We start from the raw sequence: 25,230 nt of genomic DNA on the forward strand, positions 1-25,230 counted from the left end.
TTTTAGGGGAGGAAAGATAATGGTGTTTTAGTGAGGGAGCACTGCTGGCCACAGCAGGGCTAATTTATCAAAATAATTTTAAATGTACTTGCTTAAAGAGTGTAACTTCACAAGTTTTGCCTAGCCAGAAGTTTTTTTAACACTTCATGACAAAACTAAGTGCATCCAGAACGCTTTGGTATTTTTATTTTTAATACGGAAGTTAAGATATCTGGGTTATGTTCCCAAAACAGAAGCCTTAATGACCTTTATTCTATATTTCTGGCCATAGATTATTGCGATAAGGAAACCCTCGTGTCGCGACCCACTGGCGTCTGGCTAATCCGATGGTATTCGTCGCTGCATTGTCCGTGATCAATAACTAATTATCAAAGTGGCATTTCTTTTCAAGAGCTCCTTGTTAAAAAATGGCTTTTGGCTGAGAGTGGAGGAAAAAGGTCGCCACTTTGACATTGTTGCAAGTCTTTCAAAATCCAGTGGGCCGTCCGATTGAATTACTGTCCCAAACTAATTGATATAAATTTGAACAGAAGAATGCTTGTTACTACAGAATGTCATAATGATATCCTTGGCAAGAGCATGTCAGTGGGAAAAAAGGAGATAAGACCAGCACTAGTCACAAAGCATCTAGACAAGTTGCAGCACAAGGCTATTAACAGAATTAACAGGAACAAAATTGTACACCAGTTCCTTCTTCCAGCCAGTCTGATCAGACATTCAAGAAAGAAAAGCATTAACATTTCCTTTTGAACCTCATCCTTTATTTGAAAACGGGCTTTAAAAAAACCTACTGGAAAAAATAATGGTAATGTACAAAGAACCGAAACTTGATGATCAGTTGCAGAAACTTGATGATCAGTTGCAGAAGTGTCATTGGCTCTACGGGGATCACGAGTGAGTATACGTTGGAATTCAGCTTTAATCATAAGGCAGAATTTGGCATATAGTTTTCTTAGCAGGCTTCTAAGCAGCCTTATAAACTGTGCCTTTGAAATATGGTAGCCTTCTCTAGAGAAAGTTGGACTGTATAAGCCACATGCCTTTGAACTGAGAGAAAACCTCCAAATACTTAGGATATAGTAAGAGAAATCATAAAAAATGTGGTGAGAATGGGAAAATGTTCTTGTACTATTCATGCCTGAAATCTAATGCATTTTCTCGAATGTCATTTGGAGATCATCTGCTGTGGAAAGCTTGGAAACCTCAATTTTCATTACAAAGCAATTGGGCTTGTGGAAGTTCTGGCTTTTGGGGTTTTTTTTTTCAGATCTGACTGAGTTCTACTCCATATCCTCCATTCTTCCCTGAGCAGGAAATTGCTGGAGAGTTCAGGAAAAAGTTACCCTGTAAAGGGTATTGCATGTTCTGGAAAGGGATATTGTAGAAGCCTTTTAGGGGGCATAACTGGGCTTAACTCAGGACAGAAATTGATAAACTGAATCTGTTAGTTGTGTGATCAGAAATGTTGTCAGGTAGTTGGCCAAAATGTGCCATTTTAGTCACATCCAGAGCAAGTCCTATGGTTGCTGAGGAAGATAGGGGAGGAAGACATTTGTACCTAATTGGAAGGAGTGAGTTTATGTGCTTTTTAATCTCTGATCTTGAAAGGCTCCAGCTGGATATAGTAACGAATACCTTTTCTGCACATGTACTGTTTTACATTTCCTAATGATAAACCAAAGATGACTAATGAATTGGCACAGGGACTTTCATCTCTGAGTAGATTTGGAGATTCCCTTCAGACTGTTTCAATCAGCAAACTGAAGTTTGTGGTATCTGATGACTTGTCTGTAGTGGTGGTAGTGTGAAATGATGAGTCTCCACACAAGCCTTCTGGTCAAACTCCAGTGCCAGCCCTGTCCAGTATTTTTGGCACAGCTTCAGCATAGCTCTCAGGAACAAATTAGTTGGAGACACCAAACAGATTTTGGTGGTGGAAGTCTTCTTGTTTGGAGTGGGTTGTGGCAGGTAACCATTTTGAAAACAGGTTGGTAATGCCTAACTCAGATTTCATAGAAGTCTGACAGGTTGTTGCTTGAGATGGATTTATTTTTTGGGTAAGACGACCACCAAGCCATATTTTCCTGGTATGTCAAAGCCACAGAACAAAGTGGGAAACCACAGGGGTCTGGAGATTCAGATTCACATGGTTCTGGTTACAAAGGGGGAAGTCTACTTTTGCTGAAAAAGGATCTAAGGTAGTGAAGTTCACCACATTCAGTTCCCACTCTGCCTTCCATATATGACTTTATGACTGTCCTCTTTTGCTGGGGGCAGGAAATGCCTTGTGATGGCAAATAGCTGAGCCATCTCTGACAGACTTACATCATCGCAGAGTCACTAGGGAGCCGTCTTCTTGTCTTCCATGGCTGCTTTAAAGACACTTTGTGAGGCTTTCTTCTTTAGCAGACCAGAGAATTCAGTCTGAAAGCCTGTTGGGCGGGTCAACCACTGTCTAGGTCAACCAGTCTTGCCCCATAATTATTCCCTCTGGCGCTACATTCACAGGGTGATGGAAGTAGAGGCTAAATATAGGCCCTCTATATATAGGCTCTCTATATACTTGGCATATATGAAACCACGTCTATACTGTTATTATTGGAATATACGTTTGCATCATTGTGTAATCTGGAGGAGGAGTTGTACTGTGTGTGATAGAACTGAAAAAAGACTGTGATTTGTGAACTAGTTCCAGGTTCAACTGAAAACATAACACTATCAGACTTACTATGTCATTGAAAATTGTAAAATTTATATCAACTCCAACAGGTAAAAGTAATTGCTCTGAAAGAATTAGAATTTTGTGGATGATTTGATGCTGAACTGCTTCTTTACAAAAAATCAGTGTAGTCCCTACCAATCAGATTTAAAATCAGTTAATTGTTCTAAAAATGTGTGTCTAAATGAGATTCTTGGGTGTACAAGAAAGGGAACACTGAAAAAGAGTAAGTTCACTTAAATACCAAAACACAACAAAAACATTTAAGAGGATTCTGAGAAGAGAGATATAAATTATTTGAGATCTTGAAAATACTTTTCCTATGGAGAAACTTGGAGAGTTTAGTTAACTTGTCTGACAGAAGCCTAGAAGCTTATTCACTCCTGGTCTGCTGAAATTCGAAAGATATTTTTAACTGCTGACAGAAAAGTTTTCCTGTAGCTTAAACCCCAAGATGATTAGAGCTAACAGAAGTTAAAACAGAAAAATTCAAATTTGAAATAAGGTGATACTTTCAATATTTCATTACTTACTGTGATATTGTTAAGAGAAATGTGACAAAATATTCATACAACATTTGAAATTTCTTTTATCCCTAGATGGGAATCAGGGATCAGATCTTCGCTCTTCCTAACATCATTGGTCATGTTCTCAGCAGGTGCCTGACATTCTTTATTAATTTTGTAAACTCTTCCACAAAAGTAAAAATTTATCTGAATTTTAATTATGTAGTAAACCATATAATTTTGAAGCCAACTAATTGTTCCAAAGTAGTGAATACATAAATAGCTCTGAATATCTCACACTTACTGCTTCCATTTAACACTTCCTGTGTTTCTCCTTTTGCTGTTTCGACACAGAACCAGAGCAAAGGGCCATATGTAGCTAGATCAAAGCAGGAGTCTGTCCAGAAAGGAGTTGTGACTCATGAATCATAACTAATCCCTTGATTACCCTCAGATGGTACATTTTATTTCCTTTCTTGTATCTGGCCAGCTGTTGCTCCTACTGCTGATCCTGCTGGTGTTTTACTGCTTTTATTGGCACTGCTGATGTCTTTCGGTAGTTGTATAAGAACTGAAATAGGGATCCAGGACAGCAGTTGTGTTCCACCCAGCACATTCACGGCTGAGAAGCTGCAGTGGAATTGGCAGGAGAGTCTCCTTTCTTCCTCTAACAACTCTTAAACAGGCCTTGAAGTTTTATTGTGGCAGTTATCGCTTTAATATCTGAACAGCTCCCAGGTTAGCTGAGTGATGAGCAGGAATCTTACAGTTGCTGGATGTTGGTTCCTCTGTTAGAAATCTTTGCTGGTAAATGTAGAGGGGAAAAAGCTCAGAAGTCCTTGTCTTCATCAGCATTATGATGGGAAGGGCTTCTCAGTACTTTGAAATTCATGTTAACATTTGTTTAAAATTATTTACAAACAATTAATTTGTCTGTGTACACGTATACTGCTTATTTACAGCTGTAATTTTCCTTTCATTTCCAGTTCATTGCTGTAGTATCATGAGTAGTAAGCCTGGCTTAAATTTTTTATTTGAAATTTTAATACAGCATTTGAAGGAAAAATTGGCAACAAAACAGGCCCAGCAAAATAGTTTAAAATAGTTATACATGCAAGCAGACACCCAGCTATAGCTGTCTGAATCTGAAAATCTGTGAGAAAAGCAACTATAAAAGTTGTTAATATCATGCACTCAAAAAAAGAATAGAGCTAGAACTAAGTGACTCTGTAAAACATGGAACAATAATCTTGCAGCTATTTCTGTACTACAAACAGCCACAAGCCCCCAGGTAGATTTTCATTTTTTTTTTTTAGCCAGCAGCAAATCAGCTAAGAAAACCCAGCACTTCATCTATGGACATTATTGATCTAAAAATTGTTTTTCCACCTAAGCCAAAGTGACAAAAACTTCTCTAAAGTGAAACAAGTTCAAGCACTCTCAGCCTGGTTCCCATTAAACATCACAAGAACATTGTGGTTTGACATTTATCTGGCAGCCTTAAATGTGAAAGACCAGTGTAGCTGGTATACAGAGAATGGAAAGGCCTCTTTGGCATCACTAGGGATGCTTTTACCAGGTTAGGGTCAGGTGGAATGACAGCAGAGTGGAAGGAGGTAGTCTCACTTCACTGCAGACTTGAACTATATTTGACCTCCAGGGTACCAGTGACTTACTTGGAAATCACAAGAACACAGAGCTGCCCTTTATAGAATTATAATTCCTTGCCATTCAAACAAAAAAAAGCCAATTAAGTATCCCTTATCTGATGTAACCCTCATCCAAACAGAACCAGGGATCATCCTGTTGCCGTTCTTGGAAAATGTAACTGTCGGAAACAATGGTGTTGGTGGCTGCGATTTGAATGTAGACCTTAAAGAATCATGATTCCAAACTTCTTGGTGCCCTTTCCCTATCAATCAAAAAGAATCATATGAAATAATTATTAGGCTACATAATTATTTTACAAAATAGAAGGTGTTTTTACTGCACATTTCCATTTTAGTACCAATCATTGCTTCCCTGAATACTAATAACAGCGTTAAGCATTAATAGCATGTTTTAAGGTAAAGGGTCAATAGTCTGAGACCTATGAAAGAACTCTGAGCATTTGCAATGTAAAAGAAACCTTTCACAGAAAAGTGTTAAATAATAAATGTATTTCTGGGGGAAATGTTATATTGTGATCCATTTGGAGAGAAATGACAATTTATAGGACATCACTCAGCTGCCTCTGTATAAAATATCTTTAATAATGCTGTGGCTTCACACTTAATTCAGAGGTTCGCAGAAAGCTTACAGGTCTCTGCAGAGGTCAGTAGTATTATACTCATTGAGGGGAAACTGAGGCACATAATCACTCAGTGCACCAGTAAAAGGAAAGGGATCTGAACCGGTGACTCAGTCCTCTGAGTGCAAGAAAATGGTGCCTTTTCTTTATCTCCAACTAGTAAGCCATCTTCTAATAGTTCTTTTAAAAGTATAATATGCACACAGGGGATAGTGAACCTATTCAGAAAAGGTAAAGGTGCTTGAAACTTCTTTGTTCAATCTGGTTTAAGCTGCACAATTTGAGGAACGGAGGGGGAAGAGGAAGAAATACGGCATATCAGTTTGAATATCTTTTTTATGCCTTCATATGTATATTGACAGAAGGACCACAGGAACAGAAGCCTCAAGAAAGGCAGCTCAAGTCTGAAATCTCCTTGGCCTATTGAAATCAAGGAGTTGACTCTTCATCAAGAAATCATCTCCTCTATATGGCATTATAAGTCTCCCAGTTTATTCCTTTTCAGATTTACTCCCAATTGTTTTTAAGGACTAAATGAGATATGAATATCTAATATCCCAGTAAGCTACCATTTTTCCTCATTAAATTTTTCTCTCCTTATCCTGTAGCTATGTCCATCTTCTCAGATCTGTGGCCACTTTGGATTCATCATCCTGAACCATTTTTTAAACATAAATACCCCTACCTTACAAACACTAGTAAGGATTCACTCATATGCACAGGCTGGAGGAAGAACCACAGCTGCTTCTTATTATTAATATCATCACTCAAATTATTGTTATTTACTGATATGTGAATAGTTGCTGAGGAAAAGGGTAACATGAGTTCAGGTGAGTCAGAGAGGTAGTAACACAGGTGGTTGTCATCTGCATATCCAATACTTAAGACATTCCCTCCAAAAAGGGAAAATATCTTCAGCTTAGATTTCCACTTGAAAAAATGATAATTTAATGACACTTCATATAAAATGTACCCTATCTATATGTCCTCTAATCTATACCCAAATCTGAGTTTCTCATGTTTTTATTTCTTTTTAATGCCTAACCAATTGAAACATACGTTTGCAGAACACGTGAAACCAATGAATACTCTTCCAGGAGAGCAGATTCTTTTCCCATAACCCACAATGAATCAACAAGTTTCAAGTGAGATCGAGACTACTTGAGATTCTTTCGGATTCAGGTTAGTCCTACAAGTCTGCTCATGTTTCCTTGAGCACCACAACTCCCACATGAGTCAAATATTCCCCTTCACCAGCTGTCAGCAGATTGCTGGAAGTCACTCTCTCTCATTGTGGAAGGGAGTGGATTTTCTTTCTGGGAGGAAGCTCCAACAGCAAATATGACACAGTCTGAGTGGAAGGTTGCCTCCATCAAAGCTGTCCCATGTTCCATTGTCATGGAGTTTTTCTATGCATCCATAACAAGAACTTAAGAAACAGTAAGACAGTAGAGCTTGTGCCTGTTCTTCTGGTCATTAACAACAATTATTTTATAATGCTATAGAATACATATCTGACTGTTAAAGAGTTAAAGAAAAAAATGAATCCTGTAAAAAATCAGGCCATCGTGTAATGCCTCCTCATTGCTATAATGATATCAGTTGCAACAAGTCCAATGGCTGACCTCATTACAAGGGTTTAATTGCATTGTTACACAGTTTCACTTCTTCTCTCTGGCCTCTTTCTCTTTATGACAGCTTTCGAAAGGAATTTCAGCTTGAGGTCAAAGGAAATTAATTACTGCTTTCTTAATCTGTGCTCATCTACATTTAGAAAACTTGGGGCTTTTCACTAACATATTTGTGTCTCATTTCTGTGTAGACCCAAAGTTATAAGACTTTTGTCCTTTGTGAAAGTGCATAAATAGCCTTTTTCATATCAGAGGCCAGATTTTTTTCATGTCATGTTTCAGTTGTGCACATATGGACGGATGCCAATGGAACCAATGGAATGTCTCTGAGTATACATTCAGTGTGGCTGAGGTAAGGCAGTTGCAACATATCTTTGGTTCAGACTAAAGACTCATGGCAGATGCCAGGTGTTAAAAGAACCATTAACTACAAAAGAACCCAGCCCAAGAACAGAGGAAAACCCAACCCACTAGGAAGTTACACTTAGGATAAAAGTCAGAAAGAGAATCTTCAAAATTAAGTAGATACTTCCATAGAGAGAAGGGTGAAAAAATACATCCCTATGACACCAGATTTTGCCTGCTACCTACCTTGTGTTTTTACTGAATACATAATTTCTTAGTTAAGGAATATCCAGTTTATGTCTCAAAGAACTTGTCATCCAAGTAACATATATTGCCATCAGAAGGGGACAAAGGTAGAGACACCACAACAATAGTCCTTGGCTGGAAAGGAAAACGTGTGCAAAACATGGTTAAATGCTGTTGTAGGGTGAAATATAAAAATAAAACCTCACATATTAGGGCCCCAATTATATCCTGTAATTAGGTCATTTGAATTGATCATTGCCTCTTCCATGAACTCTGGTTTTGAGAATAACTAAACTTCTACCAAAGAAAACAATGTTGTTAGTTTGCTTCTTAAGGGAAAAACTTTGGAAGATAAGTTAAAATCAGAAATGTCTCTGGGATAATTTGGCAGATTAATGTGAGAGGATATGCCATGCAATGGGGATAATCTGAATAACTATTACTACCCTGCAAGCAGGATCTGGTAGTTTAAATGTGTGAAAAAATTGTTATGTAATATGCATGTGTAAAACTACAATACAAGAAATATAGTTTTCTGCAGAACATAAGTATTTCTTACATGTACTTTGTGGTTCTGATTAAGTCATGGAAATGTTGACAAAGATGAAAAATTGGTAAGTTTTGAGTCCTTTGACATAGAACATTTCAAGTTTCACAAATCTATTCACTATCTTTTGATCAGCTTTGCCACCCACTGAAATTCCTGCTGCCAGAGCTGTGTGCTCTTTTTAGTTTATTAGTTACTGCCTCTATCTCCCCTTTCAAGCAGTAAGATTGGCAATAATAAAACTGCAGCTGCAAAGCAAAGCAAACTCATTGAATAGTTTACCCTTCGTCTACCTTGACTTAAATTCAACTCTGTTAAAAACACCTGGTAATACTTGCATTTAAGTGAGTTTCATTCTCATGATTGCTCAGTTTGTAAAACATGTGTCCACCTTTTCCTTAATAGTTCTGCTTATAAGGCAAGCTCAGACTTAAGCATGGGTTGTGGCCTAAACAGAAAAAACAATGTAGAGACATAAAGTTCACCAAGACATGGAAGCCATGGTAAAAAGAGGTCCTGAACAAGCCTGAAGTTCTCTGCAGCCATAAAGAGGTGTAATACTACACCTGAGTGGATGTGTCTGAACTACAGCAAGTACCTTGGATAACAGTACTGGAGTAACAGCCACATGAACTTCAATACGCAGTTGTTACTCAGGTGAGTAGCCAGTTTCATGAGCTCATACTCAGTCAATTGAGAATATACTGGGACTGATACTTAAGGAACTTACATCAAAGGTGGCTCTAATCATGCTCTAATCACATTTTTAATTTTTTCAGAGAGATCCCTTTGTAGGGTCTGGACCAAGTCACAATGTAGCAGTGGTCTCTGAACTATTTCACTGATTGGTACCAAGAGTTTTAGTTAATCAATTGTCAAAGATGAATCATAGAACTGCTTAGATTGGAAAAGACCTTTAAGATCATTGAGTCCAAGATCATTAACGCAACACTGCCAAGTCCACTACATCTTCATGTCAGCTGGGAGCTCCCCAGTAAAATGCTGGGAAGTGATGAAAAGTGGCTTGGTGAGCACTTGCCACCAGCTCCCTCGGTACTCTTGGGTGGATCCCATCCAGACCTCTGTGTGTCTAAGAGGTGTTGCAGGTCACTGATCATTTTTCCTTGGATGATGGGGCCTTCATTTTGCTCCCTGTCCTCCAGATCAAGAGATTGGCTACCTAGAGAACAACTGGTCTTACTATTAAAGAATAAGGCAAAGAAGCACCTCAGTCTTTTCCTCATCCTTTGTCGCTTTGTTTTATCCCTGCATCTACCGAAGGATGGGGATTCTCTTTAGCCCTCCTTTTGTTGCCAGTGTATTTACAGAAACATTTTTTATTGTCTTTTACAGCAGTAGCCAGACTAAGTTCACACTGGTCTTTGGCCCTTCTAATTTTCTCCCAGCATAACCTCCCAACATCCTTGTATGTCAGACTGAGGTGTGAGGGGATTAAGTTGAAAGGCCTAGTTAACACAGACATGGCACTGGTGACAGAATTAAGTGCTAATGATATATAACAAAATACTATTACATGAAATAGGATCTTTTTCATCCAGTTTTTCGATTCTGTCTGATAGAACTGGTAGTAGAAAATGAAAAACTATCCATCAATCAGAGGTCTGGCTGGGTCAGACACTTTGGTCAAGCAATGTGAGCAATTCCACCTACCTGCACTATAATTTACTGCAAAATTAATGCTGTAACATGCAAAGCCATTGTTTGATAAAGGTAATTATTAACCTCAGGAAAAAAAAAGCAAAATTTGTTTCTTTCTCTCTCTCTCTTTTTTTTTTTCTTTTTTTGCTTCCCTGACAAGACAAAACCTTTATAATAATTGGAGGTTTGAGGATGAGTCACTTCTAATGACTGAAAAAAGGACCTCAAGCAGGATTTGATAGACTTTCTCAGTCACTGATAAACCAAGATACACTAAGAAAGGGAACAAAAGAGAGAACAAGGTATTCATTTTTACTAAAGTTTGCCTGCTTCATGACAACAGAATGAAATCAAGTCATAGTGAAATGAATAAGTTTTGATATACACTACTTTTTATGAGAGTTTTCAGGACAGCTTATTCTTAACCAGGATAAAATACAATAATTCACCAATTCATTGTCTTAATGGCAGTGTTGCAAGGTAAGGAGACTAATGGCATATTCTTATTTTTAAAATGTTTAATATTATAGTTTGTTCTAAAACAGGTCACTTATGTCTGGTATTTGATTGGCCTTGATTGCTTAGGAAAATTAAATTTTTACATTAGCTGCGAAGTACTTTGTAGCTTCTAAGGGTGTTCTAAGGTTTTCGTTAAGTATCATACAGACCTACAGTTTCATCAGAAACTAAGTGGAAATTTAAAAATTACCCAATGCCTCCAGAATTCATAGCAAACCCTCACAATACTCTGTTGGGAACCTTAGAATATCAATTCTCCAGTGGGAGAAGCTGAGGCGCACAGAAAGGGTTTTTCCTTTCCCGGAGGCTCATAGATATTCCTCCAGCTGCACCTTTTATTTATCCCTTTCCTATGCTGCTCTGGTGCATGGTGTGTTCAGCTGTGCAATGTGAAGAGGAGCAAAATCTCACAAAACTCTAGGGAGCAAGAAAAGGAAAGAGCATCTCTCAACTATCCATTGCTGTTTCTCTTGGTGCGCCTCATGAATAGTTTGAAAGATGTTGAAACAGATGAGATTATTTACCTGCTCTCTATTCCACCACTTCATTCCCCCATCTCTTTTTCATATATATAGTGTAACTGATACCAGCAGTTGAATGTGGGATAACAGGAGGAGGTAGAGTTGTTCCTTGCAGAGGATTTACCCATGTTGTGTACTGTTTCTTTGGGATTGCCTGAATGAGAATAGATTTAGGAGACGGAGACTCTGACTAGAATGAATCTGAATAGGAAACAAAAGAGTAGGGAGCAAGTGCTGCAACTATCAAGCAGCTCCAGATGGGTTGCTGCACATACAGGATTTCAGATATTTTTCCTTATGGGTCTATTTACTTTGCAAGGTATTCAAACACTGTGGTCAAATAGAATTCTTGTTTTAGTTTTGTCATTTATGTAAACTGATTTTAGGAGAAAAAGAGGTACACTGAAGACGAGGAGCTAAATCAGGAGTGTTATTACAATTGCCAGATGACTTTCCAGGATAAAAGGCAAAAAGTACAGATAGCAACATTCAACTTATCAATTAGAAAAAAATTTGTTTTGCATTTTAATGCAGGCGAGGTAACCATACACAGTAGTAATGCAGTTTATATTTTGAATAATATCTCAATTAAAAATATAAAATGGAAAAAATATCGCAAAGATATTGCTACAGACAAGTCTTTCTTTCCTGTGTTGTTTCTTTTGAAAGGGGTTGCAGACTGCAAAATCTGGTGACCTGCATAAACTTGTATAGCAGCTACTGTAGTGGTGTGATTCTATTATCCAGACTTCACAACTTACCTGCTGGGAACTTCCAAGAAATGATGTTACAGTACAAGTAATCCAGTTTTTCTTTTTGTTGTGGCTTCCTATAAATATTATTGTGGGGACCTTCAAGCATACAGTCTCCACCTGTGCATGTGTATACATGGAATTGCACCTGAAATTGGGTACCTGCAAACACCTGCAGAACTAAGAATAGTTTTCATTTTATCCAACTAAGCCTTTCTGTCATCTAACACCCACATGCTGACTGCCCTAAAAGTTTGCTGCCACAAAGCTCATCTGGAACTGCTTAAAGACCCAAGCACAAGATTTTGATTTGCATTCCTGAACTTTGCAGAGTCTGGACAGAACTGTCAGCAAGTGTATCTTAACAGCCTCATATGGTTATTACATCTCAGTGATTTAAAGGGCATGTGTGGCTCTCACCAGTTTTTGTTGGTATAGTATCCTGGTCAAGATCTGCATTTTTCTGGGATAGCATCATGGTGCAGGTGTTGTGCAGTTACCTAGTGAAGTACCAGCTGAAAGTCCTTCCCAAAATTCACTGGGGTAGTTCAGGAAAAGTATCAGATACACCCTGTGCTGTCCCCAGCAGGCAGATACAAGTACAGGTGTTGGAAACCCCTCTTGGAGGTGCCTCGGTGCCATTTGCAGGGTTCAAAAGAAGTTTTGTCTTTCCCAAGAGCTTTCACCCATGCAGTCCCCATTGCAGAGTAAGCGTCTCGCTTTTAGGTAATGCCTATTTCATCTGCTGTAAAGACACACATGAAAAAAGGGCTGGCATTAGCCACATATCCATAAAAGCCTAGCAACCAAGAGTATTATCTTTATTCAGAAGAAGTATAGCACTTTTAAGGTTCAGAAACATATATAAAAATTGGGTTCTGAAATGGTCATTTTTCCCCTCTGCTATGCCATTATAGCGATCAGCCAAGCTTCTGCAAGGTAAATACTTTTGGAAAATAAGTGGAAATTTGCTGCAAATCAGTCCCTTTTGTGCATGGCCACAGGAGCATGTTGAAATGTTTGGACACTAATACCCATTCATTTTCTTGGCTCCATAAATAAAAGCCGCCAGCTATGTGGCGGCCGTGAAATGGTATTCTTCAGGACCCAGCAGGAAGCCCCATCCTTATTACCACTGCAGGGGGCAGGACAGGCCCAAAATAGCAAGACAACTAAATCAAGACATTTTCAATGTCTAACAAAATGACTGTGGTTTAGAGAGAAGCAAAAGGTTGGAAAAAATTGGACAGCTTTTATACTTAGCATAATACTTTTGTTAAAAGAGTTCAGATAAGAAAATCAGATCTCAAAAAAAAAAAAAAAAAGCATAAGCATATTTCTGAATATCATTTAAAATATGCAAAGACCTGATGGAACCAGAGACAGAGCATGGTGCTATCTGAAAGGACATCTTGATCAAGTCATATTTTCCAAATGGTAGCCCATGGTTCCTAGTAAATAGTGTCTTCTGGCAATATTGTTGTTTCTTGGGTTTTGATAGGACCAAAGGATTTGAAAAGAGACACTGGAAATTTTTCAGTAAAATCTGAAATCTCTTTTGGCCCACAAAAATTAGAAAAAATTTATCATACTTACATGGAGGAAAGGTTTTGGACTAAATCCTTCATTTTTTTCTACAGGTTTACTTAATTTTTAGGGGTTTCCTACACCAGGAAATGCGATCCTAGATTTTGGCATAAAAACATCCTGAAGTGTCACAGTCAAAATAAATACGGTGGTGTAACTTGCTGTTTTACATAGCTGAGCTGTGCTGATCTGGGAAAATATTAAGGTAGTTTTAAAAACTGGGCTTCATTTAAATAGGGTACTATAAGTGTACAGAAGATCAATTCAGGGGATATCTTGTGTAACATAATAAAAGATTAGACTGTTGAGGTTTTAATGAATTCACAGTTCATTGCTGTACTACAACCACACCACTAAAATAGATATGGGAGAGATGTTAATTTTATTTTAATTTTATTCATTTGTGATTCTGATTATAAATTTGCTTAAACAAAGTTGAAGTAAGGATACGCCTGACGCATTCACATTTCAGTGAGGCATATATATGGGTATATACCTATAAATTTATATTTATACATACAGTTTTCCACACATTTTAGGGAATTAAAACAGTTACTTGGAATGTCTCATTATAGAAGGAAATATTCAGAGTTAGTGTCAAGAGAAAATTACCATTTTACCTGAACATTAAATTTACTTGCACTGCAGAGGAGAAATTACTAAGGTACAAAATGTCAGAGAAAAATGAATTCAGGGTATTACTGAGTATTGTCTTGGAGACTAAACAAGGGCTTTTGATAATAAAAATAAAGCCTGAAAATGAAAAAGGGGGATCCACAGTGACAGTTCAGTGCTGTTTCCATCTTCACTGGGACTTGAGACTTCCATCAAGATCAAACTCCATGACCATTCCAACTTTGAAGTGTTGGCCTTCCTAATTCCACTCCAGAGTAAGCCAGATTGTCCAGGGAGGTTTGCATAAAAGGAGTGGCTCATATTCAATTTTTTCCTTACAGACATAAGAGAGAGAACTGATTGGCTCTATTTGGCTCAAGAAACTCCATTCTGAAGAGTAAAACCATGATCCATGCAAAACCCCATGGTCATGTGCAAGGGATTCAGACCACATATCCTTATGCTTAGACATAGGCACATATGGTGGCTTATGCAATCAGAACTCTGTTGTAAATAAGAACCTCAAAAATTAAGAAAAATGAAGTCTATTTGTTGTTTGTCTTTTCTACAGTGATTGAAAGAAGCATTAGGGCGACAATCCTGGTTGTAGCTGGTAAAGACACAAGGAAGTTCCAAAGGTATCATTATGGATGTGGAACCCAATGTGCTCCATTCTGTAAGATCTCAGCATCATTTTGTTTCACCTCCTGCCTGAGTGGCACAGGTTTTACAGAGGGCAAGTTGTGCATCCAGAGTGGTGGTGACTATAAATCCAATCCTCATGCACTGGAGCACAGGTGGGCTTGTGCTTCCCATCACACCAGTAACTTTAGGCACACCTTTAGGGCACTGAAGTGACCCAGATACATAAGGCTGCTGGTTGCCTGGCTGTACCACTCACCTTCCTGACCTCCCAGGCTGAAAAAGCAAAGGATCAACCAGTCTACAAAAGAAAATGCAGCAAAGGATACACTGGTGCCAGGACTATCACTATCATAATTGACTCTACTGAAATAAGTCAGACATTAAGCCTGTAATCTCTGCTGCAGTTTGTATCTGCTTCATTTAAAAGCTAAAAGGCCAAAATTCACTGAAACCAGTGGAGGTAAGAGGGAGGAAAGGAAAAACTACCCCTTCACTTATTTCCATTTTGGCCAGCTGAGTGCCTGAAAAAACCTTGCCAAATTCTTTGAAAGCTTGTATTTGCAAAATGAATTCCAAAATAATTAACACTGGAAGTACAATTTAACAAACTTACATTTGATACGTGGTAGGAATAATACCTGGAACATCTTTCTTATGCTCAGCATTTTATGACTCAGACTTTAATGATCCTAATAAACATTAGCTTACCTAATAAAAACTCTAGTATTTTGGAGCTGGTGCACAGTATGTTAACTGCATCTGGTGTCAACTGGAGCTAATTAATATTTTTATAGGTGTCTTCTCTCCACTATAGTTAAAACGGAAATATTGTGGGGTGCTTACATCAAAGCTGGAGGCAATTGAGAGCTGTGCTTGCTTCCCAGGCTGAACTGATAGCAAGTAGACCAATTTTTATAGGATTGTAAAAGCTGACTGTGGCTGGGATTCATGCAGAGAAGCACTTTTCCCTGTAGCTCTCACAATTCAGCATTAATGCTCGTGGCTTGTTTGCTGTGAGGTGGCTGGTGAGATGGATGGAGGGACAGCGGACAGATAAACTGGCAAATAGTTCTGCCTAGACTTAGACAAAGCACACAGTGACCCAGACAAACCACACTTTTTTTCTCTCCCCCTTCTTCTAAAGGCTTTAAAAATGTGCTCTATCAAGCATTTACTTGTGGTGCAGATAAGATTTATCTAACAAGACTGGGCTAAAATTAAAAAGAAAGATAAAATAGCACAAGCGGTGCTAATATGTGTTTTGAAGCGTACCAATCGGCCAGTGCAATGTCACAGCCCTGGGCTACATTTGCAAGTGGTCGAGCATCTCCTTTTTAAAAGGTTAACCTACAAAGAGCACACAAGCCCCTCTCTATGAATATGGGCAAACACCCAGGGAGCTCCACAACAATAAGAAAATAATGACATCAACCTGACCATGCTTAAGTACATAACATGCTGAAGGTTCACGGTTGTGTGGCCTGGAACAATAAAGGAAAAATAAAGAAGCCTGCTTGGTAGGCCCCAGCTGTTATTAGCCATGCTGTGAGATCAAGGGAAGGTATGATATGGGCTGCCATTTCAATTGAGACCAGGTTAATCTCTCAATTTGTGGAAAAGAAAAACTAAAAAAAAAAAAGAAAAAAACAGGCAGGGAGAGAAAGCAGTCTTCACTCCACAGTGCTACATATGGGAGAAATAACAATATCCCTATTTACATAATCTGTCTTTAACCCTTTCCTAATAGAGACTTAATTTCCTAAGAGTCACAAACTGCAGATTTAATTTTCCTGCCCCCCAAAATGAAATATCAAACCTTTGTTAACCATTTCCCATTGGTGCTGCCATCGTTTGTGGCTGACATCCACTGCTGCTGAGGCATACCCAGGGGGGACCTCTGGTTGCTGCTGGAAGATCAGAAATGGGTGTAAAGACCTATGGATGCCTCTGGTTTTCTGTCACTAATCTGTCTCTAGCACTGGATAAGTAATTTAAAATTTGTCCTATCATTTACAGGCATGAAATATGACAAATCATACCAAGCTCTTTTACCAATGCTCTCAACTACTACAGTGCAGTTTTCAAGCTAAGTGCTCTATAGGTTAAAAATAGTCCTATTTTGTGTGGCAGTAGTGCGTGGAGGCAATGTGGGGCTTGCTCTCATAGGTGGTTTTGTTGTGTAAGACCCTGTACCAATGGAAGCAGGGAGGGGAGTCCAGACTCTGCCAAGGTCACCCTCCAGCCTCCCTTGGGATCCAGGTCGAGGCAGGATTTCCAGCAGGTCCCTTGAGGAAAGCTGCTTTCCTGCAGACTTGGAAAACTGAAGTGGAATCACTTTAAGATTGTAATTTATGAAATAATATCCTGGAGATACTGCATTTTATTATTTGCAGTTTATGATGTGTAAGCCAGCATGTGTGCACAGCCCAGGAGGCTACCATAGATGTTGAACTTCTCCTGACTGCTGTCCTCTGCATCAGCCCTCTGCAGTCAGGGGAGGTTGCTCCTTCCTCCAGAGCATCTGAGCATGATCACAGAAGATGAGTTAGGGGAAAAGGGACCCTGGAGCGAGGGTTGAGGCCATGGTGCTGCTGCGGCCAGGGAGTAGGCAGGGCTCTGGCAGGGAATGCCCAGGGCTTCCAAGGGAGCCAGGGGACTGTGCACAGCCTGTCAACATTTAGAAAGTCACTGAGCTGCTGATCCAAGAGCCCGCCTGGTGGAAAGGACCCACTTTGTTAGGACACAAGAGAATTTTGCCCAGTTTTTCGTTCTGTTTTCTGTGTTCTTCAATTTTTCTGAGTTTGTTTTCATTTGAAAGAGTTCGTTGGTCTTGTGCCTGGTTTAGGCAAAACTCTCCCTGGCATTTAAAAGGATAGCACTGGGTTCTTGGGTTTTTTGAAGAAAAAGATACAGCAGAGTCATCTCAAAGCCCTGCTGACTCAGCATCACAAGTACTAAGACTGATTAAAACTGGTGCTTTATCTTCCAGGTGTACCAATGATTTGAATGAGTTAAAACAGCTGAATGAAGCTGAACAAGGGCAGGGGGCAAATAGGAAGGAAGTGGCAAGACAGAAAATATGTCCCTAAAAATCCAGGTGAGCAGAATAGCCACTATGCAGTCACTTTTCACTGAGTTACTACTACATCCTCTACCATCCTGAAAAGGTTGATGCAACTGGAGTAGCTGTATGTATTATTTTCTCTCAGATGTACACATCTCAGGTTCTTAGGACTTTGTATTATAACATGTAATTGCTAGTTCATGACTTAATCACACTTATAACTACTTGAACAAAAAATATTTTCTATGCAGATCCAGATTACCCTAGTTTTGTTTAAAAGTCTTAATAAATGAAGGAATATCAAAATTTGTTCCTGGAAGATACCTGGATAGGGTTAGTTTTATTTTATTAGTGCAACCATTGTGTTTCTATTTTGAAGACTATGTCTTTTAAGAATCCTATTGGTATCATAAAGTATAAATTATTGCAGAGAAGGAGCTATATTGATAGGCTTGCAAAGTTATTTGTATTTTCTAACTGCAATAATGTATATTTTTTAATGAATGATCTTCTGTTACAAAGTGAAGATGGGCAGGATTTGCTTAAAATACTAATGGTGACCAACACCTCTGCATGGAAGTTATTGGTGGAGATTCTATAGCATTTTCATTTTGCCTGAGATCAGTGACTATATTAGAACCTAAAAATCTATATATCCACAGAGAAGTTCCCCTCTGCGTATTTTTTCTGCCATATTAATTTTTTTCATGTCAGTAAATACTGAAGTTCAAAGGACTTGAAAGCACCTGTTTGTTTCCATTTCTTTTTCAGTATTAGATGAATTCATTAAAAATAAATTCCTGAAACTTTAAGGCCAAAGTGGTCAAACAGTGGTTAAAACCAAAATCCTCTTCTTAGGCTCCTCTGTACTCATTTATCAGAACTATTCAGCCTGTGTCTTAGATAGTCCATCTGCAGCAAATATTCTTCCCTTCTCAGTGGGTTCAGTAGCTCACTTCTTTACTGAGTTGACAGAGTGAACTTCATCTCTGCCAGATTTATGCAGCTTTCTTGAGGAAAGACTCGTATCCACAGAGCTCTACGTGGTCGGTGGCTACATCCCCTCCAGTGCCCATTGTGTCTGTTCCCCAGTACTTTAAATTCAACACTTTCAGATTATAATGAAAAACTTCCTGACATTTTCATTGCCTGTGTTATCAGCAGGGAAGATCATGGATTTCTAGTGCCTGAATGAGTTCTATGTGTTACCTGTAATGTAAAAATCTCAACAGTAACAGGGATATCACATCCTAATTAACCATGATATTCTTGCACAGATAAAAATAAATCTGTAACCCACTTCTTTTCCTACTTACTAACTCTTGCAGCAAGAAGATGTGGTCCCAGTCCTGGATGTGGAAACATCTGGCATGTCTTCCTTCACCTTTGTAATGTAAGGAGTCACTTCTGGATCTCTATTATAAATTTATGTGCAGAGAATCATTAGAAAACATTTCTTTTGTTTTGTTAGCAAATAGTTGCCAGCACACTCTAAATCATATTTTATTCACACTGCACTTCACAGCAGTGCAGCCAGGTGTTAAATAATAATAGAGTTACATCAAATGGCTGGCTGGTTGGATTGGGAGGAGCATCCAAAAGTTCTGATACTTATCTGGAACCCTCCCAAAAAATGTTGGTCTGGAAACTGAGCTTAAAAAATATCATTAAAAAAGCTACTTTCTGAAGTAATCACCTTTTTGTGACTTGTAAGGTACCTTAGTGTACAGAGGTTTGAGTACCTGAAAATAATTACATAATTTTTAATCAAAGGTACATGTAAAGCCAAGGATTCAGGAATTGCTGACTTTTAGTGTTAAGTTGCTTTGTGTTTCCTGTTCCCATTACAATCAGAAGTACTGAGGGGAAAATAATCAGTAAAGTAGCCTTTAAAAATATATATCAGAAACTAGGAAAATTCTTCTTATTTCTTTTAAACAGTTTATTGAATTTGTTCTAACATTAATAAATAATTTTAAATTTTTTTATTTTATTTTATTTTTTATTTTTTCTGAGCTCCTCATCTATGCACATACATGACTTGAAAGGACAACAAACTGAAAGAAGAGAATACGTCAAATTTTGGCAAGCACAGTGTTTTACTGACAGCAACAAACAGGCTTTTATCCATCATTTCTGAACTTATGAGACTTTTTGGCTGCATCCAAAGACAAAAGTTCTGGCTTCTCTGAACTTGGGAAAATGAAGGTTCAGTTAGTAGAACACCCCCAATAAGTCCTTGCTTTTGAAATCCATCTAAATTTTCCAGTAGGTGAGTTCAGAACAGAACCCAGATTTACTGAGTATGGGTTTGGAGGTCTCCAGTCTGAATTTTCTTGTCATGAAGTTTTGTTCCCAAGCAATGGGGCTACCACGTTAAAATCCTCAGCCTATGGCTTTTAGGGGGAAATTTTGCTGGTGAGAGATTATAGCCTAAAACACCCTGTTTATATATGTAATATCTTTGATTATGCTCCCAGAATAAATGAAAAATTTCTCATTTTCCTCTGGGAAAGACAATTATTGTAGAGGACAAAACAGGGTGATTGTTCCCTGCTCCCCCCCCCTTCCCATATTTTCTCCTTGGACTTCATGTAAAAATAAGATACCATTGGTGCTGTGTACAAGTGTGAGACCACCAGCTAATTTTGCATAGCCCACTGAACAGTTAGATGGGAATTGCTCTTCAGGGTGTTCTCTTTGACAATAAACAGAAGCCTCAAGTCTGTGTTTGGCTGCAGTTCAAAAAAATTACTAAGGAATCGTACACACTTATGTATATGAATACAAGCAATTGCACATTCCCATACAGTAAGCTTTGCAACCACAGTTATTAACATTTTAAAATGAGTAAATGCAAATAAAATGACTGAGTAATACATGTTATGTTAAGATCAGCTATATGAAAAGCAAAAGGATTAAAAGTTAATTTCATCCTTTTTAATTCAAGGGACATATAAATGGCATTCTGGGTAGAGTCAACTCCTCTTTTATCAGTCCTTTGATGCTGCTTTCTCACTGATTCAGTTGTTCAAATGCTACCTACATAATAAAATCCTGAGTTAATTTACTAAGATTTTACACCAGTGCAAATGAAAGAAGGAAAAGTGCTAAACAAGGCAATTAGCACTCTGTTTAGTGCACTCCCAAAATAAATGTAGGCAATTTACAATTTGGCAAATGGTACTCTATCCGGATCCAAGTCATTTCAGCCTAAGGGGCTGGGGAAGTTCATTAGGGGTGAAGGGAAGGGTCTTTGTTTTGCTTTGCTTTTCTTTTTAAGTATATGGGTATATATACACACAGACAAATACACACCTAGCTGTTCAGGTCCCCCCTGTTTCACCGTGGAGCAGCAGATGTGACCCCTCCTGGGGTTATGAGGATTTCTGGTGGAAAAATGTCAAGCTCTGTGCTCACACTGTCCACATAAATGACCTCATTTATAGTGATAAGGCTCTTTCCAAAGTGAGGGATTCCAAAATTGGCAACTCACTGATAACCTCCTTTGTGGCTTTCTTGCCATGATGGTTTTTTGTGTACTTACATGTTTATTATCACTGGAGCTGTTCAGATCAGATCTGTGAACCTGGGAGTGTCCTGAGTGAAATGATAAGATAAAGCACTCTGCAACTACAACTGACTCTCTTTTTAATTGACAGGAAGGCTGCACTATGACTTCCATGTTTATTCTTGTAAGCTCCTTATTAATGCAAAAATAATAGCTGTTATTAATGCAGGATCACAGCCAGCATTAATATTTAAGATGTAAGAATGAAGGAGGTTAAATACGTGTTTATATTAGTTTTAAACAAAGAGCTTTGCAAAACAGTTAAGGCAAGTAATGATGACCATATTCACAGCGAGTGTGTGCAGTGTGAAATACCTGCTACATTCTGGGTTTAAATACATGTTCTTAGTGGGACAAAGGTCTTTGATGAGTCCCCTGCCTTGTCATGCCATTGTCTCTGAATTGCTGCTGCTTCTTGCGAAAGAGAATAGGGATGAAGATCCTAAACAAAACATGTAATATGCTATGATATTAGCACTGATTTATTTTTTTTTGTTTATTCAGTCTGTAGAGCTCTTTTATATGATAGATCATAAGGTAAAAGCATTCTTTTGTGCCCTCTAGCTGCTGGTTGCACAAATGAAAGAAAGAGGGAGAAAACAACCCTGTGATTATTAAATTCTCCTCATCTTTAGGGTTAAGTATCCTGGCTAATAAAGATCTCTCATGAGGATAAAGTTTCTTTCTTGGCAGTGTCACATCCATTTAAGTAAAAATCATCTGGATGCTTACAGGGATTCAAGCTGTTACCTTTACATAAAGCATCTACACCAATTCTTTGTATTGTTTTTTCCTCTGAGAAAGCCTGACATTGCATTTCTTAGTTAAGCAAACCTCCCACTGAGGGCAGGCTGTGGGATTGGGCCCCTTTGTGCTACAGAAACCTGTTTCACAAGAAGAAAAAGAATTGTTTATGTGTTCTTGGAAAAATTTAATATCATTAAAAACACTGTTTCAGACAGTGACAATTCAGCCTGATCCTGTACTGAGCAATCATTATGACCTTTGATTTCAGACTTGTTTTTATTAGCATCACATTTGGTGCTGATGTTTGCACCCTCATATCCCAAACTGTTTCATTCTCTTTGGCAGGTTCTTCTAATAATACATTTATTAAGAAAAGCAGCTAAAGTTTCTGCATTGTTACAGCTTATAAAAAATTGCTGTATTTTTTTGAAACTGATCTCTAAACAACCTCATCACCCAACACCTATTGTATATGCCTAAGGTGTTTGAAAAATATTATGGGCCAAAATACCACTGATCTTGTCTCTGCATTCCATTTGGGTGTGTGCGAATTTGGGTTTATGCAGGCTTATTTCATAGCAAAAAGGATCTACTTTCGACAGTATAAGAACTTGATAACTTGTTAAGCACTGGCATGGATCACCAAGGGAGGAGTCAAGTCTCTGTTGCTGCAGGTTTTCAGCAAGAGGTCAGATAAATGTGTCAGGAGGAGTTCAGGTGTCTGCTCCTGCCTTGAGGCAAGTGTGCAGTTTGGGTGAGCTTTCTGAATCCTTCTCAGCCGGGTATTTTTATGATTCAGTGCTCCTGCACTTTGCAGGTGAAGCTGTGTGAGTCCCTGGATTGCAGTGCTGTGGGTAGAACTGCTCCTTCCCCTAAAGGCTGTGTTTGGGAGGCAGTGAATGATACTGATGCCCATCCCCTCCCACTCTGTGGAAGAGGGGGAGGTTGATCAGCCTCCAGGCAGTCTGACAGCAGGCTGTCCTCTTAAGCCACAAGTTTAGCGTACCTTTTCACCCTTGCTCATGATCTATTTAGGTGGGTATTTTCCTTCTCAGAGCTGAACCTTACATAATGCAGAGTGAAGTGGCCTTCGCTGAACTGAACGTAATGCAACAGCACTGAAAACGTATCCGAATCTCATTCACATTTCAGGAATGAAAAGGGAAAAGCCCTTTTTCTTGGCATCAAATATTAGATGTTATTTTTTGTTACACCCTTGCTATTTCGTCAAAGTTGGGATTGGAGAGGAATACCTGTGATCTCTCTTCGTCCCTGTGATACATATGCATTTTTTATTGTTCCTTCCTACAGACTAAATAACACTAGGAAGGAACACGCAAGATAAAAAGGAGGAGCATAACTTCTGAAGAAAGTGTTTTGCCCTGCTTCAGATTTTCCCAATAATGTCATTTCTTTGTTTTGAATCCATTTTTTCGCTGTTAAGGGAAGAAGAAATATACCCCAGCCACTCCTGTGTTCCAACTTCTTTACCTTTGTCTGCCTAACTCAGCTGGTATTTAATTGGTCAGCAATAGGAGGGAAGTCTCCTTTGAGGTAATGAATATTGACTGTTTATGTTGAAATGTCACTGTGAAAAGAAAGCCCAGCACCAAAGAGGCGGAACTCAGTGTGAGAGTTTCAGACACAAAGGAGACACCAGCAAAGCACAGGCATTGAAAAGCAAAGCAGCTGAAATTCAAAGAAAAGATGAAACAGAAATGGGCTACATGTGTGGGAATTTTAAGCTGTCAGTTGACAGGTGAAAAAGTCATTATTCCACCTGTTAGAACTAAGTGTAATTGCTTGTTTTTCCTAAAATAACACAGAGGCCATGACTCATAATTTTTTTTAATTGAAAATTTGTTTAAACTTATTTGCAAATACTTCACTTTTTCTTTTGAGGTAAGTGGATTAAACTCATTAGCCAATTTTTCTACCTCAGACATGTGAGAAGGAAAGTACCACATTTTCTGTGTTGTATTGGGAATTAGATAATCAAATCTTGTATTCAGCCCCTTGTTTTTTGTCGTGAAGCAACTTGAATAGCAACTTTAGAGTTCAACATGCAAGTTTATCATCCATTCTATAGCACTCCTTGATCTGGAATGAATAAAGTCTGTTCTCCAGCATCAACCCACTGCATGATGTATGGCCTGGAAGTTTTTGCTGCTGCATAAAAGCTGCTCTTTGTTCCCAGTTGCGTAATAAGGAATTGTATGAGATTCTGATATATTTTAAGCCGTTTCTTATCTCGATGGCATGGCCATACCAGCAGATTTCTGGGCTCCATAATTAAGTTTTGATTGTTGAACCCACTGTTCTTTCTCCTCTGTCATACTCTTTTGTGGTGACCTTTAGAGGACTCTGCTGAATAGTTTTTGCAAAGTTGACCCACTGCTGTGGAGTATAACCCCCAGTTGTTCCATTTTGTTCATCTGAGTCATTTAGTATTAAGCTTTGATACACAAAGAATTTTTTATTTTTAATGTAAACACTGACTTCATTGTTTTGGGTAAAATTTGCTATGATATAGTTTAATTTATGTACATTTTTCTGGCTAAGGATCTTCATGGATATCAGTCAGGGCCTGAGCTCATCATATTTAGTCATAGATATTGTTTCTACAAACAATCAGTCTTCTTTTTACATCCCCTCTTGTTTGATTTTATATTTCATAGTAGGAAATTCCATTTAACATCTTCAGGAAAGTAAATATGGAAAAGCTCTTTTAAGTCACTGTGCATTAAAGAAAATATATTGCAACCACATTCTGCTTTGTCTGTGAAAAAAATGCTCAAAAAACTTAAATCAGATAATTTTAAATATACTTTCATATTAAAACCAGTATTTTTTATTCTAAGTAGACAAGAACATTGAATGAATGGTGCGAATATTCCTTCAAAAATCTGAGCCTTTATTTTCAAATCTCCATTTTAGTTTTGGCACTTAAAATATTCATGTGGTGTTTTTAAAATGTTCCCTGAATCAGACAAGTGTTTGAATCCAGTAGGCTTTTGTTTTTTATTTTCTCTTGGTGAATCATTGAACAATTTCTGCTTTAGCTTCAATCTGGGCCCATTCACACAATGTGTCCATCTGAAATATCCCGCACTCCTGCAAACAGTAGGCTCCTTTAAATAGAAAAGTATCACCAGGATCTGGACTGTAAACAAAACACTAAATGAATTAAACATGTAGGAAATATCTGCAAAGAAGGGAGCTAAATTTTGCTACCGCTACCATTTCTCTACAGTCAGCAAAGGCTT

The 25,230-nt window shown here is 38.3% G+C and overlaps 1 long non-coding RNA gene across 2 annotated transcripts in view; it reads left to right on the forward strand.

The window, feature by feature from the left end:
* The window catches only part of LOC125332903, a 139,754-nt gene that overhangs the window by 84,111 nt on the left and 30,413 nt on the right, over positions 1-25,230 (forward strand). The window contains exons 3-5 of one of the 2 annotated variants that reach the window (XR_007206664.1): positions 6,583-6,697; positions 7,429-7,498; positions 8,690-8,932. The exons of the other annotated variant lie outside the window; for it this stretch is intronic. This is a non-coding gene — a long non-coding RNA (uncharacterized LOC125332903). Of the gene's footprint in view, positions 1-6,582; positions 6,698-7,428; positions 7,499-8,689; positions 8,933-25,230 lie in introns of those variants that run through there. 2 annotated transcript variants of the gene reach the window in all.

Source organism: Corvus hawaiiensis, chromosome 13 (genome assembly GCF_020740725.1).
Source record: "Corvus hawaiiensis isolate bCorHaw1 chromosome 13, bCorHaw1.pri.cur, whole genome shotgun sequence".
Classification (NCBI taxonomy): Eukaryota; Metazoa; Chordata; class Aves; order Passeriformes; family Corvidae; genus Corvus; species Corvus hawaiiensis.